Here is a 16,814-nt window from a genome sequence, read left to right as displayed (position 1 = left end):
TACCCAAGTTGACATTGAACTTGGGATCCTCCAAGCCTCAGCCTCCTTCTTAGCGGGGATCACAGGTATGCACCACCACACCCCGCTAAACTCCCCCCATTCTGAATAATGAGCAGGCGACAGAGGTTTATTAGCCAACCAAGGAGAACCTCTAACGTGAAAGGAACCAAACCCAGGAAGCATGAAAAAGCAACTTGCAGGAAACAGAGGCTCTGCAGGGGGAAGAAGGGGGTGGGGGAGGGGAGAAGGGAAGAGCCAGCTTTAGTATCCTCAGAGAGAGAGAGACTGACTCGTTGCATTCCTGAAATAAGAACTGATTCTATGAAAGTAAGCATTCGGAGAGCATGAAGAACTCTTGGAATCAACGTATATCTTTAAAAAGTAAGGCAGCTATGGAAACCCAAGAAGCAGCGTACAACATTGATGAAATATCCAAAAAACAAGCAAAAAGAAAGAAATAGAATATAGAGAAAGAGTAGACTACTAGAGGATAGATTTAGGAGGGTCGATACCTAATTTACAAGAGTGAACAGAAGTAAATGAAGGAACAGAGTATCCAACAATTCAAGATCATTTCCAAGAACTGACATATATCAGTTTTCAAACTCCTTGTGCCTCAGAGAGTCAATGTAGAATTTGAGAACACTGGGACAAAAAGAAGACGTGACAAGCCCCCATAAACACGGAAGGAGTCAAAACAAGGAGTCTGGAATCAGAATGGATTCGAACCTCACAACGACCCAAGAAGCAAGAAGACAGGAAAGAGTCCCTCAAAATTCTGAAGGAAAAGTGTCTCCAACCTGGAATTCCATGATGACCCAAGTATCATTCAAGTATGAGCAGAGAATAAAGGGACGTTTGGGTATCCAAGACCTCAGGAAAACTTCCACATGCTCATTTCTCAAAAAAAGCCCAAGGGTGATGCTGTGGTCTAAATGTGGCCCTCAGATTCCTCGTTGGAACTTAATTGCTAATGTGATAATATTAAGAGTGGGGAGCTTCAGAAGGTCCTTAAGTTATGAGGATGGAGTCCTCTTGAATGAGATCAGTGGCCTTATAAATAAAGTGAAGGGAGCAGCTAGCGCCTTTTGCCCTTCCGCCTGTGTCCCCTCCTCTACGTGAGGATGCGTCAAGAAGGTGCCATCTTGGAAGCCGGGGGGAAGCTCTTACTAGACCCTGAATCTGCTCGCACCTTGATCTTAGACTTCAATTAGCAAACGATTGAAAATCAGACAGTAAAAAGATATGAATAAAATAAGACACTCAAGTCCAAAAATCTTATCCAATTATAATTTTAAGCCCCAAATTTTGTCATCTAAATGAAGTATGGGTAAGAGACTGGTATAATACATTCTAGGGGGGTGAAAATCCCTTTTTATTTCTGGAATTGTGGAACTAGAAAAACAAGACATCCATTCCCCAAATGCAATGTTGGATTGGCACAGTATAACAGTTACAGATATCTCCACTCCCAAAGAGAAAATGGAAGAGAGAAAGGAGTCCTGGGTCCCAGGCAATTCCAAAATCCAACAGAGCAAATTCCATTAGGCTTGGAGGAGGGGAATCCTCTGTGACCCACAGTTTCAGCCTTTGCACCTGTGGCTTTGACCTCTGGGCCTGAAAGTCATCCCTTTGAGCAATTCTTCCTCTTTCTTTTCTTTCTTTTCCTTCCCCCACCACCCTTTGTTTGCAGTACTGGAAACTGAACCTAGTGGTGCTTTACCACTGAGCTACACTCCCAGCCCTTTTTATTTTTTATGTTGAGACAGGGTCTGGCTAAATTGCTGAGGCTGGCCTCGAACTTGCCATCCTTTTGCCTCAGCTTTCCGAGTAGCTGGGATTACAGGCGTGCACCACCACGCCCAGCTCATTCTTCCTTTCCTTTAAAGGGCAGCACTTGTTTGGAGCTGAGCAGTTTTATAAACCTGCTTCCCGTCTGTAGCACTCTTGGAGTCCATCAACCTTTCTTCCTTTTCATTTTGTCGGTTCCTCTCTCAGTCTAGACGGCAGCATTTCTACCATTCTTAAAAATCTTGTGGTTCTCCTGTGTATTGCCACAGGGATCTGCATCATTAAATAAAAGGGTCCTCCACGGATCCTTCCTGGGGAATCTGCTCTCCATTCTGACCGTGCTGACATGGTTGAGTGGATCTGTGACTCAGGTACCTGATACCCTCAGCAGTAGCAAAAGGGGCTTGAGCCTCACCAACAGCCTGCCCTTTAGCACACCCTTTCTTGACAGTGCACCGTCTCATTTTATCGTCTTTTGCAATCTGCATGGGATGAGAATATATCCTAAATCATCAAGTGCTGGTTCGTTTTTCGCTTAACGGTTCCTCTTGGAACTCTCTGTATCTTTTACCACACTCAACAAAAAGAAACCAGCCTGCACCTTCAACTTTTGCTTGCACGTCACCTCAGCTAAATATCCAAGCTCATCACTTGCGAGTTCTGCTTTCCATACAACTAAAGGGCACAGTACAATGAGACTTCCTGACACTACGTAACAGGCATCTCTTCTCCAGTTTCCAGTAACATTTTTTTTTTTCTTTTTGCTCAGTCGTCACGAGCAGCCTTAAACATTCATCGTTCTGATCAGTGGGTTTCTTCTGCCATGCTTCTCAGAATTCTTCCAGGCTTTCTGGGCGTGGTGGTGCACAACTGCAGTCCTAGCAACCCAGGAGGCTGAGGCAGGAGGATCGCAACAAGTTCATGGCCAGTCTCAGCGACTTAGCAAGGCCCGAAGCAACTTAGTGACCGTCTCAAAATAAAAAGGGCTGGGGATGTAGCTCAGGGGTTAAGTGTCCCTAGATTCAACCCCTGGCACCCCCCTCCCCACCAAAAAAATCTTCTAGCCTCTACACATTACCCAATTCCAAAGCTTACCTCTACACTTTTGGGTATTTGTTACAGCAGTACCCCACTCTGGGTTCCAAAATAAATCTGTATTAATTTTCTACAGTAACTGTAACAAATGACCACAAATTAGGTGGATTTAAGCAACGGAAATTTATTTTCTTGCACTCTTGAGGCAAAAGTCAAAAAATCAATAGTACTAGGCTGAAAGGAAGATGTTGGTAGCTCAGTGTTTGTTTCTTCAGAAGCTCTAGGGAATAATGTGCTCCTTGCATCTTCTGGCTTCCTGTGAGTGTCAGAGTTCCTGGTGATGGCGACATCCATCCTCTATGAACTCACATTCTTTGAATATGAATTCTTCCTTGCTCTGTGTCAGATCTCTTTGCTTTCTTCTTATAATGGGACATTCAGAGCCCACCCTAGAGATCAGGATAATCTCCCCACCTCAAGATTCGTAAACTTGATTACATCTGCATTAGATCCTGTTTAAGGGGACCATGACAGGTTTCAGAGACTGAGAACTGATATGTCTGGGGAGCATTTCCCCACTCCCCACAGTTATATTATATATAATATTCATGAGATGGAATATTATACAGTGGTAAAAATGAGTAAGCTGTGCCCACATAAAGTACAGGTGAGTCATAGGGACATAATTTTGAGTAAAAATGATGTTCTAGAAAACTGCATCACAATCATATACTCCTTTTTATATTTTTAGTTTCTTTTCCTTCTGGGATGTAAGCCTCATAAAATCAGAGCCTTGTTTTGCTCACTGCTGTATGTTCAGTGACTGGAAGGGTGACTATTAGGAAAAGATACCAAACAAATCATTGCTGAAAGGATGAATTTTAAAACATAATATTGCAATATAATATTGAATGAAAAAATATAATGCAGATTTTATATACGGAATCATTATTTTTATGTGAAAATTCTATGTTTAAAAATAAAGGACCAGGAGCCAGTTTGCGGTGGCAAATGCCTGTAATCCCAGCGGCTCTGGAGGCTGAGGCAGGAGGATTGCGAGTTCAAAGCCAGTCTCAGGAATGGCGAGGCACAAAGCAACTCATGAGACCTTGTCTTTAATAAAATACAAAATAGGGCTGGGGGTGTGGCTCAGTGGTCGGTCGAGTGCCCCTGAGTTCAATCCCCGGAACCTAAATAAAAAAGGACCAGGGCTGGGGACTTCGCTCAGTGGTAGAGCACTAGCCTCACATGGGCTCAATTCCCAGCAATGCAAAATAAATAAATAAATGGAAATAAAAACAAAGGACCAGATGTCAGTAGAGAAGGCAGAGCCGGGGGCTTCAGGAGTCCACAGGGCTGTGGAAAGCTCCCACGTGGTCCTGAGGATAGAAGTGACATCTCTGGGGCTGGTGTGTACAGAGGAGAACCGAGAAGGACCTGCACTCCCACCTCTAGCTGATCTTCAGGTGCCGCGCAGGGACAAAGTGAGAGCAAGACAAAGCTGTAGACGCCGGCTGAGTGTCTGAGGTGTGTTTCAGCACACATGCAGCCATCTGCAAGGACTGCTGTTCCATTAACTAAGAGAAGCTGCCAATTCACTGGGCTAACGGATCGTGGACGACTGGGGTCACACACAACAAAAGGACAGACTTTATAAAATGAATTCAGAAAAGTCACTAATGAAACGACTACCACAAACCCCAACAACAAGGCCTGGGGTGGTGGGGAATCTACTTTCCAGAGTGGCTACACTATAATATTCAAAATGTCCAGTTTAATGCTAGGCAAGGTGGTACACACCTGTAATCCCAGTTATTTGGGAGGCTACAGTGGGAGGATCACAAGTTCAAGGCCAAACTCAGCAACTCAGAGAGACCCTGTATCAAAGTAAGATAGAAAAGGGGCAGGGGATGTGGCTAAGTGGTAGAGCACCCCTGGGGTTCAATCCCTCATACGGTTAAAAACAACAACAACAAAAAGTCCAGTTCAGAACAACACTTATGAAGCATTCGAAGACACAATAAATCATGGTTTATACACTGGGGGAAAACAGAGAAATCCTTGAAGAAGCATAGAGATTGGATCTCATAGACAGAGATTTTAAATCAACTCTTTAAAATATATTCAAACACCTAAAGAAAACCACATGCAAATATTTAAAGGAAGCCATAGTAATGATATCTCACCAAATAGAGAATACCAATAAAGAGATAGAAATTATAAAAAGGAAACAATTAGAAATTCTGGAGTTGAAGAGTGTAATAGCTGAAGTGAAAAACCCACAGAGGAAGTTCAGCAATAGATTTGAGCTGGCAGGAGAAAGAATTAGCACACCACATGCCCCATGATAGAGCAATTGAGATCAACCACCTAAGGAAGCAGAAAGACAAAAAGAACAAAGAAAATGAACTGAGCTTAAGAGACCTGTGGAACGTGATTATGCATAACAACCCATGCATAGTGGAAGTCCCAAAAGGAGAAGAGGAATGAGAAGGTGTAGACGGAATATGTGAAGAAATAATGGCCCCATACTTCTACAGTTTGTTATAAGATATAGTCTGTGCATGAAAGAAGCCCAATGAACCCCAGATAGGATAAACTAAAAGATGAACACTAAGACCCACTATAAGCAAACTGTTAACAACTAAAGACAAAAAGAATCCTGAAAACAGTAAGAGAAAAGCAACTCATCACATATAAATTAACTTCAATAAGATTAATGATTGAGGGCTGGGGCTGTGGCTCAGTGGCAGAGCGCTTGCCTCACACATGTGAGGCACTCGGTTCGATTCTTGGCACCATATATAAATAAATGAATAAAATAAGATAAAGTCCATCAACAACTAAAAAACAAATTAATGATTGATTTATTACCAGAAATCATGGAGGCAGAAGGTGATAGGATGATATACTGGAAAATTGGGGGAATATGAAGATCAGATTCTAATTTCATACCCAGCAAAACTATCCTTCAGAGATAAAGAGCCATCTTTATCCTCAGGCTGATTTTAAAGGATATGAAAGTAAACCAAAATAACATGAAAAAATGAAGAACACCAACAAGTCAAGGTCACTATACAGGTAAATACACGTCATGCTGAAGTTTGGATCCTGAATGTCCTCCAAAGGCCCATGTGCTAAAGGCTTGGTCCCCAGCCTGGGGTACTATTGGTTAGTATTAGGTAGGTAAAAGTGGGGAAGATCCCAGAAAGAAGTGAGGTCACTGGGGTCATGTGTGCTCTTATAGGAAAGATTGGAAACCTGTGCATTCCTCCTTCTCTTTCTTTCACTTCTGAGATGCTATGATGTGAGAGGCTTCTTTGCACCACACACTTTGCACCATGATGTGCTGCCTCACCACAGGTCCAAACGCAATGAAGCCACCAACCATGGACTGAAACTTCTGAAACCAGGGGCCCAATTAAACTTTTTTTCTTCATAAGTGGTTTATCTCAGGTATTTTGTCACAGTGATGAAAAGCTAGTTAAGACAGATTAATATAGCAGTATGAATATATTTTTAATTTTTAACTCCTCTTTTTCCCCCCATATCATTTAAAAGGCAACTGCAATAACCATAAATCTACGTTGATGGACATATGACATATAAAGATGTACTTAGTGGGGATAAGAACATAAAGCACAGGGGATGAAGCTATAGGACTGCAAAGTTTTATGTACTATTGAAATTAAGTTGGTATTAATTAAAACTAGATTATTAAAAATTATGATGGTTTTCTGGGCATGGTGGCACTTTACTGTAATTATAGAAACTCAAGAGGCTGAGGCAGGAGGTTTGCAAGTTTGAGGCCACCCTCGGCAAGTTTGTGAGACCCTGTCTCAAAATAATAATTTTTTTAAAAAAGGGCTGGGGACATAGCTCGGTGGTGAAGCACCCCTGGTTTCAATCCCAGCACAAACACACACATACACATACACACACACACACACACAATGAGTGGATGTGGTGGCACACTTCAGTAACCAGTGACTCAGAAGGCAGAGTCAGAAGGGTCACAGGTTCAAGATCAAGTCTCTCAGGGAGACTCTTGTTTCAAAATAAAAAGTTCTGGGGATGTGGCTCAGTGGTAAAGTGCCCCTGGGTTTAATCCCTAGTACTGTAAGAAAAAAAAAAAAATTAATGGTAATCCCCAGGACAACTACCAAAGAAAAAACTAAAATAGTTTAGTAAAATAAATAAAAAAGAAACAAATAAATACATTTTTAAAAAAGGAGCCAGGTGTGGTGGGGCATTCCTGTAATCCAAGCAGCTTGGAAGGCTGAGGCAGGAGGATTGTGAGTTCAAAGCCAGCCTCAGCAATTTAGCGAGGCACTAAGCTACTCAGTGAGACCCTGTCTCTAAATAAAATACAAAATAGGGCTGGGGATGTGGCTCAGTGGTTGAGTGCCCCTGACCCTAGTACCAAAAAAAAAAAAAAAAAAAAATCAAGATTAGCAGAACTAATGTTTTGTTTATTCATTTTTGGTACCAGGGATTGATCCCAGGGGCAACACACTACATCCCTAGTCTTTTTTATATTTTATTCTGGGACAGGGTCTTGCCTAGTTGCTTGGGGGCCCCTCTATATTGCCGAGGCTGGCCTTGAACTTGTGATTTTCCTTTTTCAGCCTCCCAAAGTGCTGGGATAATAGGTGTTTGCACACCACACTCAGCCCAGAGCTGATTTTTTAAAAACATGATTCAACTCTGCTGTCTACAGGAGCTTCTCTTTAGATGGAATGACCCACGTAGGTTGAATGCAAAAGGATGGAGAAGCTTTTGCATCAAAACGAACCAAGAGACAGCTCAGATGGTCACACTGACATTAGAGAAAAGTAGACATTAAGGCAAGGGTCGTTACAAGGAACAAAGAGAGACATGACATGATGATAAATGACTCCGTCCATCAAGAACACACAAGGATCATGAACATATACACTCAGATAATAACGGAACTCCCAAAATATTTGAAGCAGAAATGGATAGAATCAGGGCTAGGAACGTAGCTCTGAAGTATAGCACTTCCCTACACACGCATGCTCTCCCTCACATTGCAACAGCAACAAAAGTGTAAGGAGTGTACAGAATCACAGGGAAAAACAGATAGACCAGCAAGAATCGCTGGAGACTTTCAACATCCCACTTCAATAAAGGGATAATACAACTAACAACTACACACAAAATAACAAAACAAAACTTGAACAAGAAAACATATTTATACCTAACTCTTCCCAACAACAGCAGAATAAACATTCTTCTTCTTTGTCTTTTTTTTTTTTTTTTTTTTTTTTTTGGTGGTGGTGGGGGGCGACCAGAGATTGAACTCAGGGCCACTCGACCACTGAGCCACATCCCCAGCCCTATTTTGTATTTTATTTAGAGACAGAGTCTCATAAAGTTGCACCTTGCTCAATTGCTGAGGCTGGCTTTGAACTCACAATTCTCCTGCCTCAGCCTCCTGAGCCACTGGGATTAGAGGTATACGCCACCCCAGGCTAAATATTCTTCTTAAGGGCACACAGAACATTCCCCAGGATAGGCCGTATGTCAGGCCATAAAACGAATTTCAATAAATTGAAAGACTTGAAGCCATATGAAGTATCTTCTTTAACAAAAAAAATAGAATAAAATTAGAAATTAATAACAGAAGAAACACTGAAAAAAATCACAGATGTGTCAAGATTAAATAACACATTCTTAAATACCCAATGGATTAAAGAAGAAATCACAAGGGAAATTCGATAAGATAAATGAAAGTGAAAACTTAGTGTATCAAAACTTATGAGACACAGCAAAGGCATTACTTAGAGGAAAAGTTAGAGATACAAACACCTGCATTAAAAAGAAGAAAAATCTCAAATGAATAAACTGAACTTCCAATATAAGGAAGTAGAAAAAAAATAGACCCAAATCAAACAGAATAAAGGGTATAATAAAGATTAGAGTGGATAAAGGATATATAGAGAGAAATAACAGAAATCTGGGCATGATGGTGCACACCTGAAATCCTAGAAATTCAAGAGGCTGAGGCTGGAGGATCACAAGTTTGAGGCCAACCTTAGCAATTTAGCAAGGCCCTAAGCAACTTAGGAAGAACCTGTGTCCAAAAAAAAAAAGAAAGAAAGAAAGAAAAGAAAAGGGCTGGGAAAGTGGTTAAGTGGTAAATCACCCCTAGGTTCAATTCCCAGTACCAGAGAGAGAGAGAGAGAGAGAGAGAGAGAGAGAGAGAGAGAGAGAATAACAGGAAGAATCAAAACAACAAAAGATGGTTCTTCAAAAACTCAACAAAATTGGACTTTTCACTCTTGAGATAGCCTGCATTCTCCCTTGAATGTATACCCCTTGCTTTCCTAAATAAATCCCTGTGTCTCAAAAACAAACAACAACAACAAAAATCTCCAAAATCAATTAACCTTTTGTTAGCTTGACCAAGAAAAAAGAGAGAAGACTCAAATTCAAATTTGGAATTAATTTGCTATAAATCTTACACATATAAAAAGAGTTATAAGAGTTCCATGAACAATTATATGGCACCAGTAGATAATCTAGATAGAACGGGCACACTCCTAACAACTCACAAACTACCAAAACTGACTCGAGAAGAAGTCGAATACCTGAATAGCCCCAAACATGAGAATGAATCAGTAATCAAAAATTTCCAATAAAGAAAAAAGATGAGGACCAGATTGTTTCACTGGTGAATTCTCTCAAACATTTTTTTTTTTTAAATAAACACCAATCTTTTTCAAACTCTTCCAAAAATTAAAGGAGAGTATACTGCATAACTCATTCTATGATGCCCGTATTACCCTGCAACAAAAGCCAGACAAAGACATCACAAGGAAAAAAAATCTACAGACTAACATCCCTTATGAATATGAGTACAAAATCCCCCATGATATACTAAAAAATTAAAGCCAGCAATTCAGTAAAAAGGATTTTACATCATGGGATTTATTCTGGTCACGCAAGCAAGGGAAGTTCCACAAATGAAACTCAATCAGTATAATATACTAACGTATTAAAATAATGAAAAATAGGCACACACTTTTCTCAATTGGTGCATAAAACTAATTTCACAAAGCCAACATGCTTTCATGACAAAAATACTCATGAGACTAGGAATAGAAGGAAACTTCCTCAACCGGATGAAGGCCGTCTGTGAACACCCATAGTTGATATCATGCTTAATGGTGAAAGACTGAACATTTTCCTCCTAAGACCAGGAACAAGATAAGGGTGGCTAGCCTTATTCCTTCTACTCAACATGTTACTGGGTGTTCTATCAAGGGCAGTCATAGAAGAAAAAGAAACAAAGGCACCACATTAGAAAGGAAGAAGTAAACAACATTATTCACAAATGGCCTTATCTTACATATAGTGAAAATCTGAAAGAATCCACACAGAAACCATTACAGTTAGTAAATGAATTCACCAAGTTGCAGAACACAAGACTAACATATAAAAATCAGTTATATTTCTATACATTAGCAATCAGAAATCTGAAAAAAAATTTAAAAAAATAATTCTTTTTATAATAGTATTTTTAAAACCCCACAAAATACTTAGGGATATTTTTAACCAAGGAAATGCAAAACTTATATACTAAAAACTATAAAAACATTATTGAGCAGGATGTGGTGGCACGTACCTGTAATCTGCTCCAGAGGCTGAGGTAGGAGGATTGCAAGTTCAAGCCAACCTCAGAGATTAGTGAGATCCACTTTAAATATATATATATATATATATATATATATATATATATATATATATATATATTTATTTTAGTTTTAGGTGGACACAATCTCTTTATTTTATTTTTATGTGGTGTTGAGGAGGGAACCTAGTGCCTCATGCATGCTAAGCCATCACTCTACCATTGAGCCATAATCCCAACCTGAGATCCACTCTTAAAATAAAAAATAAAAATATCTGGGGAATATAACTAAGTGGTAAAGTGACCCTAGGTTTCACACACACACACACACACACACACACACACACACACACACACACACAGAGAGAGAGAGAGAGAGAGAGAGAGAGAGAGAGAGAGAGAGGGAGAGAGGTGGGGGGATAGAAAGAGAGGGAGAAATTAAAAAAAAAAAAACTAAATAAGTGAATAGATATTCCATGTTCATATGTTCATAGATTGGAAGACTTGATGTTATAAAGATGGTGCATTAGTCAGCTTTATTTTGCTATGACAAAATATCTGAGATAAAGGAGGAAAGATTTATTTCATTCATGGTCAGTTTGTTCCATTTTTTTTCTGGGCCTGTGGTAAGGCAGAATATCATGACAGGGAACAAGTCGGGGGAGAGAGAGAAGGGCCAGGTCCTCATATGTCCTTCAAGGGCACACCTCAATGATCTATCTGCATCCTCCAACTAGACTCCACCCACTAAAGTTTCCACAACCTCCCAAGAGTGCCATCAGCTGGGCAGGGAGCCTTACACATGAACTTTCGGGAGGCAATTTAGATCAAAACCATAACAGATTATAAAGCAAACCACAGAGTCACTGTAAAATATTTGTATTTTGTCTTTTTTGATGCTATTGTAATTGTTGTTGTTTTGTTCCCCATTTCACCCCAGGGTCTCATACATGTCACATAGGTGCTACACAGCTAAGCCACATTCCCGGTCCCAATAGAATCGTTTTCTTAATTTCATTCTCAGATTGTTCATTGCTAGTGTATAGAAATATAACTGAGTTTTTTTTTGTTTGTTTGTTTTTTGCAATACTGGGGATTAAACCCAGAGGTGGTTTAACACTAATCTACATACCCTGCCCTTTTCATTTTGATATAGGTTCTTGCTAGATTGCAGAGGCTGGCTTCTATCTTGCAATGCTCCTGCCTCAGCCACCTGAGTTGCTGGGATTACAGGTGTGCACTACTGAGTCTGGCTCTGCAGTGTGTGTGTGTGTGTGTGTGTGTGTGTAGAATTGTGGATATAACACAGACTCACAAACATGCCAAGTAAGCTCTCTACCACTGAGCTACATGCCCAGTCCCTGATTTTTGTATTTTGTATGTGAAAGTTTTCCACTAAATTTATATAGATTTTTAAGGAAGCGTGAATAGCTAAAGCAATCTTTTTTTTTTTTTTTCCCTCCCAGTGCTAGGGATGGAACCTAGGGCCTTGCGCATGCTAGGTGAGTACTCTGCCACTGGGCTATACCCCAGGCTTTGAGAAAAAAAGAAACAAACAAATTTGGAGAATGCACACTTCTTGATTTCATGTTTTTTCCCTAGCTATGGGATCAAAATAGTGTACTGGCATAAGGACAGACATACAGATCAGTGTGATAGGATGACAGTCTGGAAGTAGAACCACACGTCTATTACCCCTTCATTTTCGACAACTGTGCTGAGACCATGCAGTGAGGAAAGAATATTGAACCAGCAGGTGCACGGATAACTAGACATCCACACACAGCAGACGGAAACTGGACCTTTACCTCACAGGATGCGCAGACATGAGCTCAAGATTGGTCAGATTTCTAAGTGCAAGACTTAAAGCTATAACATTCTTAGAGGAAAACACAGGGGTAATCCTTTGTGACCTTGGACTTGGCAAGGTCAAAAATGCATCAGAGAACTTCCTCAAAAGAGTAAATAGAACTTCCTCAAAAAAGTAAATAGAGCTGGCTAGAGGCAGGAGGATCGTCAGTTCCAGACGGCCTGGCATCTTGGTGAGAACCCATTTAAAAAAAAAAAAAAAAATGTAGTTTAGTGGTAGTTTATGCCTAGCATGTGCGAGGCCCTGGGTTCAATCCTCAGTACTGCAATAAATAAGTATGAATATAAATAAAAAGTGGAAATTTTGAAAGGAGCAAAAGTTTTAAATAGACATCTCTCCAGTGAAGGTATACAGTAAGTAAAGTAGTAAGTAAGTAAAGGAGAAGATACTCCCCATTATTTGTCATTTGGGAAATTCAACCCTAAACCACAGAGAAGCCACACATACTACTCCATGGGTTTAAGATAAGCAATAAACAAATGGAAAAGGTGAATTTTATAGAATAGAAATTTTACCTTGGTATTAAAAAAAAACAGAAGGAAATATATCAAAATAATTACCACTGGTGTATTTCTTTCTTTCACTCGTTTTTTTTTTTTTTTGTTGTTGTTGTTGTTTGTTTGTTTTACTGCTCTGTAGTTTCCTAATCATTTATATAATAGCATGTACTTTTGAAGTGGAAACAATAAATAATTTCAATCTCTCTTGTCATGGTCTGAAGCCATATCTGGGATGTGCACCTGTAATAATTATTAAAATGCAGGTTCTGATCGAGGAGAGCTCAGGTGGGGGCCCAAGATTCTGCATTTGTATTTTTTTGTTTTGTTTTGTTGTTTTTTTCTTTACCATTTAACTCCATCCACAGCCCTTTTTATTTTGAGACAGGGTCTTGCTAAATTGCCCAGGCTGGCTTCAAATTGGCAATCCTCCTGCCTCAATCTCCCTAGTGGCTGGGATTACAGGCATGGGACTCCACAACTGGCCATGACTTTGTATTTCTAACAAGTTTCCAAATAGTGTCGATGGTACTGGGCCCGAGACCTCAGTTTGAGAAGCCAGATTCTAGAAGATGGTAGCAGGAGGTCAGAGACTGATGAAGCAATTCACTGAATGGAGGGGCCAACAGAGAAGAGGCTGTTGCTTCTAGATCCCTCCCCCAGGAATTTATATCATGCAGGACATATTTACACTAAAGACTTTTTCATTGTAGAATGGAAAACACCCGAGGGGTGTAGCTCAGTGGTTGAGCACATGCGTAACATTTGTGAGGCCCTGGGTTAAAAAAATCGTTCCTTTTTTTTTAATGAGTAATTCATCTTTAACCGAATGTCCTGCATTTGCATCTGCTAAGCTGGATAGCTCTAGGCTGGGGTGGACAGAGCCCTCCCAGCCAGCCAACCTGCGTGGGAGGTAGGTAAAGACAATTTCTTTTTCTTTTTGGAATGCTGGGGAATCACACATGCTAAGCAAGTGCTGTACCATAGAGCTATATCCCCAGACCTTATTTTAATTTTAAATTAAAAACTTTTTTTTTTTTTTTTTTTTTGGTACTGGGGACGGAACCCAGGGTGCTTTATCACTGAGCTCCATCCCCAGCCCTTTTCTTCTTCATTTTGAGACAAGATCTCAGTAAGTTGCCCAGGTTGTCCTGGAACTTGCCCCAGCCTCCTAAGTCACTGGAATTACAGGAGGGTACCACTGTGCCTGGCTGGTAAAGGTGATTTTTTTTTTTTTAAGTTTTTGGTACCAGGGATTGAACCCAGGGGTGCTTAACCACTGATCCACATCCCCAGTCCTTTTTTTATATTTTATTTAGAGACAGGGTCTCACTGAGTTGCTTAGGGCCTCGCTGAATTTCTGAGGCTAGCTTTAAACTTGTCATCCTCCTGCCTCAGCCTCCCGAGCCACTGGGATTACAGGCGTGCACCTGTAAAGGCGATTTAAAGCCGCTGTCTTGGGGTCCTGTTGATGTGACATAGTGGCAGTGTGGCTCACTTTCTCTCTGACTTGCCCTTGTCCATCCTCCCCAAGTCTGTCCACACAGATGGACAGCCCTACCTATCCCCCAGGGCTATGCACCAACAATGAGATGACATCATTCCTAAAAGGCACTTTGTGGACTGCCTGTCCCCCAGTAAGTGCCCGGGAGGTGGACAGGCGATGGTTTCTTCTCTTCTTTCCCCTCCCACGATGCCCCGGCAGCGCTAAACCCAGTGGAGCAGCCAGTGACCTTCGACAGCCTTTCTCCACCTCTGACTCCTCGGGACCCCAGGCAACTCGTTCTCCCTCTCCTTCCTCCATTTCTTTGTCTGCAAGATGAGTAACTGGATGAGAAATCGCTGACATTTGCTCACAGCTGTCAAGCTCAGATGCCCATCTGAAATGAGGAACTGCGGCCACCGACCCGTGGTCGGTGTGTGACGGCAGCCAGGCTGTCCATGCCCCGGGCAGTTCCTCCTCCTCACCTGCCCATTAGCCCCAGTTCTAGTGGGTGGAATGGGGCAGGGTGGGTCTGTCCTCACCTGGCTGGCCTCACTCAGCAGGGCAGAGTCCATGGAGGTCTGGGCCACTTGGGGCCACTTGGGGCATTCTCCTCAAGGCTGAGGGTGACGGTGACGTCACGTCCCTCGCCTCTGCTTGAGCCGGCTCTGGCCTCTTCTGTGGTAATCCGCTGTCTCTGGCAGCCCGGGGCTTCCTGGAGCCAGAACCAGGTGAGTCCCATCCTTGCCCTGCGCCTCTGCTCCCGGGGGCTCTTGTGGAGTGGCCAGAGGTCACGTGTCCACCTGTTTGCATATCCATCTCTCCAGCCTTCGGGGATCAGGGCTGCCTGACTTCAGGGTACAGGTGCTTTTTGGCCTTCTGGGCCTTGGTTACTTCCGGGTGGGCAGTACCCCTTCCCTGTCCAGCTGTGCCAAGCCCCCTCCGTTTCTCTCTTGGCTTCTGCCCTGTTTGTTGATTGGCTCAAGAGAGGGGTGTGGGCAGAGGCTGGAGGCAGTGTCAGGCCTGGGTGGCCCACCCCAGAGCCCCTTGCCCATTGTCCCCGGCCAAGCCAGGTCTCTTTCTACCTGTCCAGCTGAGGCAGGTCCTCTGTGAGGCTCCTGTTGCCAGGTCCACCCTGGATGAGAAGGCTATGGCGTCCTGCATCTGGAGCACCATCTGCCCAGCTCTGCTCTGCCTGGCCCCAGACATGGCTCTCTGTGAGGGGGCTCATGAGCATGGGCTCTGCTTTAGTTGGTTTCCTGTGTGCACCCCCATTCCTCAGACCTCCTTTCAACCCTGACAGACCATTACCCTGGGCCTCCACTCTCACAAACTCACCTCCACTGCTGAGGTCCTCGTGGGGAGCAGAAGCACAGAATCCAAAGTCAGAAGTCAGACTTCAGTACCAAGCCATTCACAGCTGTGTGACCATGACCAAGGCATGCCTTGAGTTTCAATGCCCTCTGTAAAATGTGGCTAAGATTGTGATACCGAACTGTTCCTCAATAATGCCCCCATGCCCTTTCATATTTCTCCGCTTGGTGAACTCCTACACAAGCTTCAAGACCCAACACAAATGCTCCCTTCTCCGTGAAAGTTTCCCTAACCCCTGTGTACTGGGCACAGATCGTAGGCCTTGCAGTTCCATTCGAGCTCTTTAAGTGTTTTCCTGGTTTTCTTTTGACTATGAATTCTCAGAAACAGGAGACAGAATAGGCTCCATTTGGGCATCAGAGCTGCTGTGTTGAATGACTACCTTGTGGAATTCTTGCAGGGCTCAATCCTGGGGTCCTTCATCTAGGCTTGGCTTGGGTCACCTGGTGACTGTGGTGCCTTTAAGCTGTGCCCAGCTGTACCCATTTTCATGGCTGAGACCCAGTGGGAGAGACCATGACTTGTGAGTGTTTCTGCCGACATTCTGGGGCAGGGAAAATGAAGCAGCACAGTCAGGAGGTTCTGGGGTTCAAGGGAAAGAGAGGAAGGACTTCAGTGTCTCCCAGCTCCCTCTCAGGGTTCTAAGGCTGCTGGTCAGGGTCAGGGAGATGACAGTCTTGGGGCTGGTAGCTGATGGACCAGGCTTCCCAGACAAGAGCCAGCTAGTCAAGGGCGCCCTCTAGGGGCAACCACAAGGGAGGCAGGAACCTGTCCACAAAGGAGGATTCTTCAGAGTTTAAAGGTGCCAGGCATTGCGACTGACACGTGTTTGACTTTAAGAATATATGTATTAATCATCTGGTGGGTGGAAAGCTCTCTCTGGGGTGTTGGCATGCATCGGTGAAGAAGGAATACAAGGTAGAGAAAGAACCCCTTACAGCAGCGGTTCTCAGCCCAGATTGTGCATTAGAACCACCCGGAAAACTGCAAAAATACCACCCCTGAGCTGACAGAGTTTGCATCTGTAGGGTGGGGCACAGGTACTAGTGATTGTAACTGTTCCCCAGGAAATGCTAATGGGCACCAGGCAGGAGAACACTGGCTTGA

The sequence above is a fragment of the Marmota flaviventris genome, chromosome 9 (genome assembly GCF_047511675.1).
Source record: "Marmota flaviventris isolate mMarFla1 chromosome 9, mMarFla1.hap1, whole genome shotgun sequence".
Taxonomy (NCBI): Eukaryota; Metazoa; Chordata; class Mammalia; order Rodentia; family Sciuridae; genus Marmota; species Marmota flaviventris.
Note: the sequence above shows the minus strand (reverse complement) of the source record.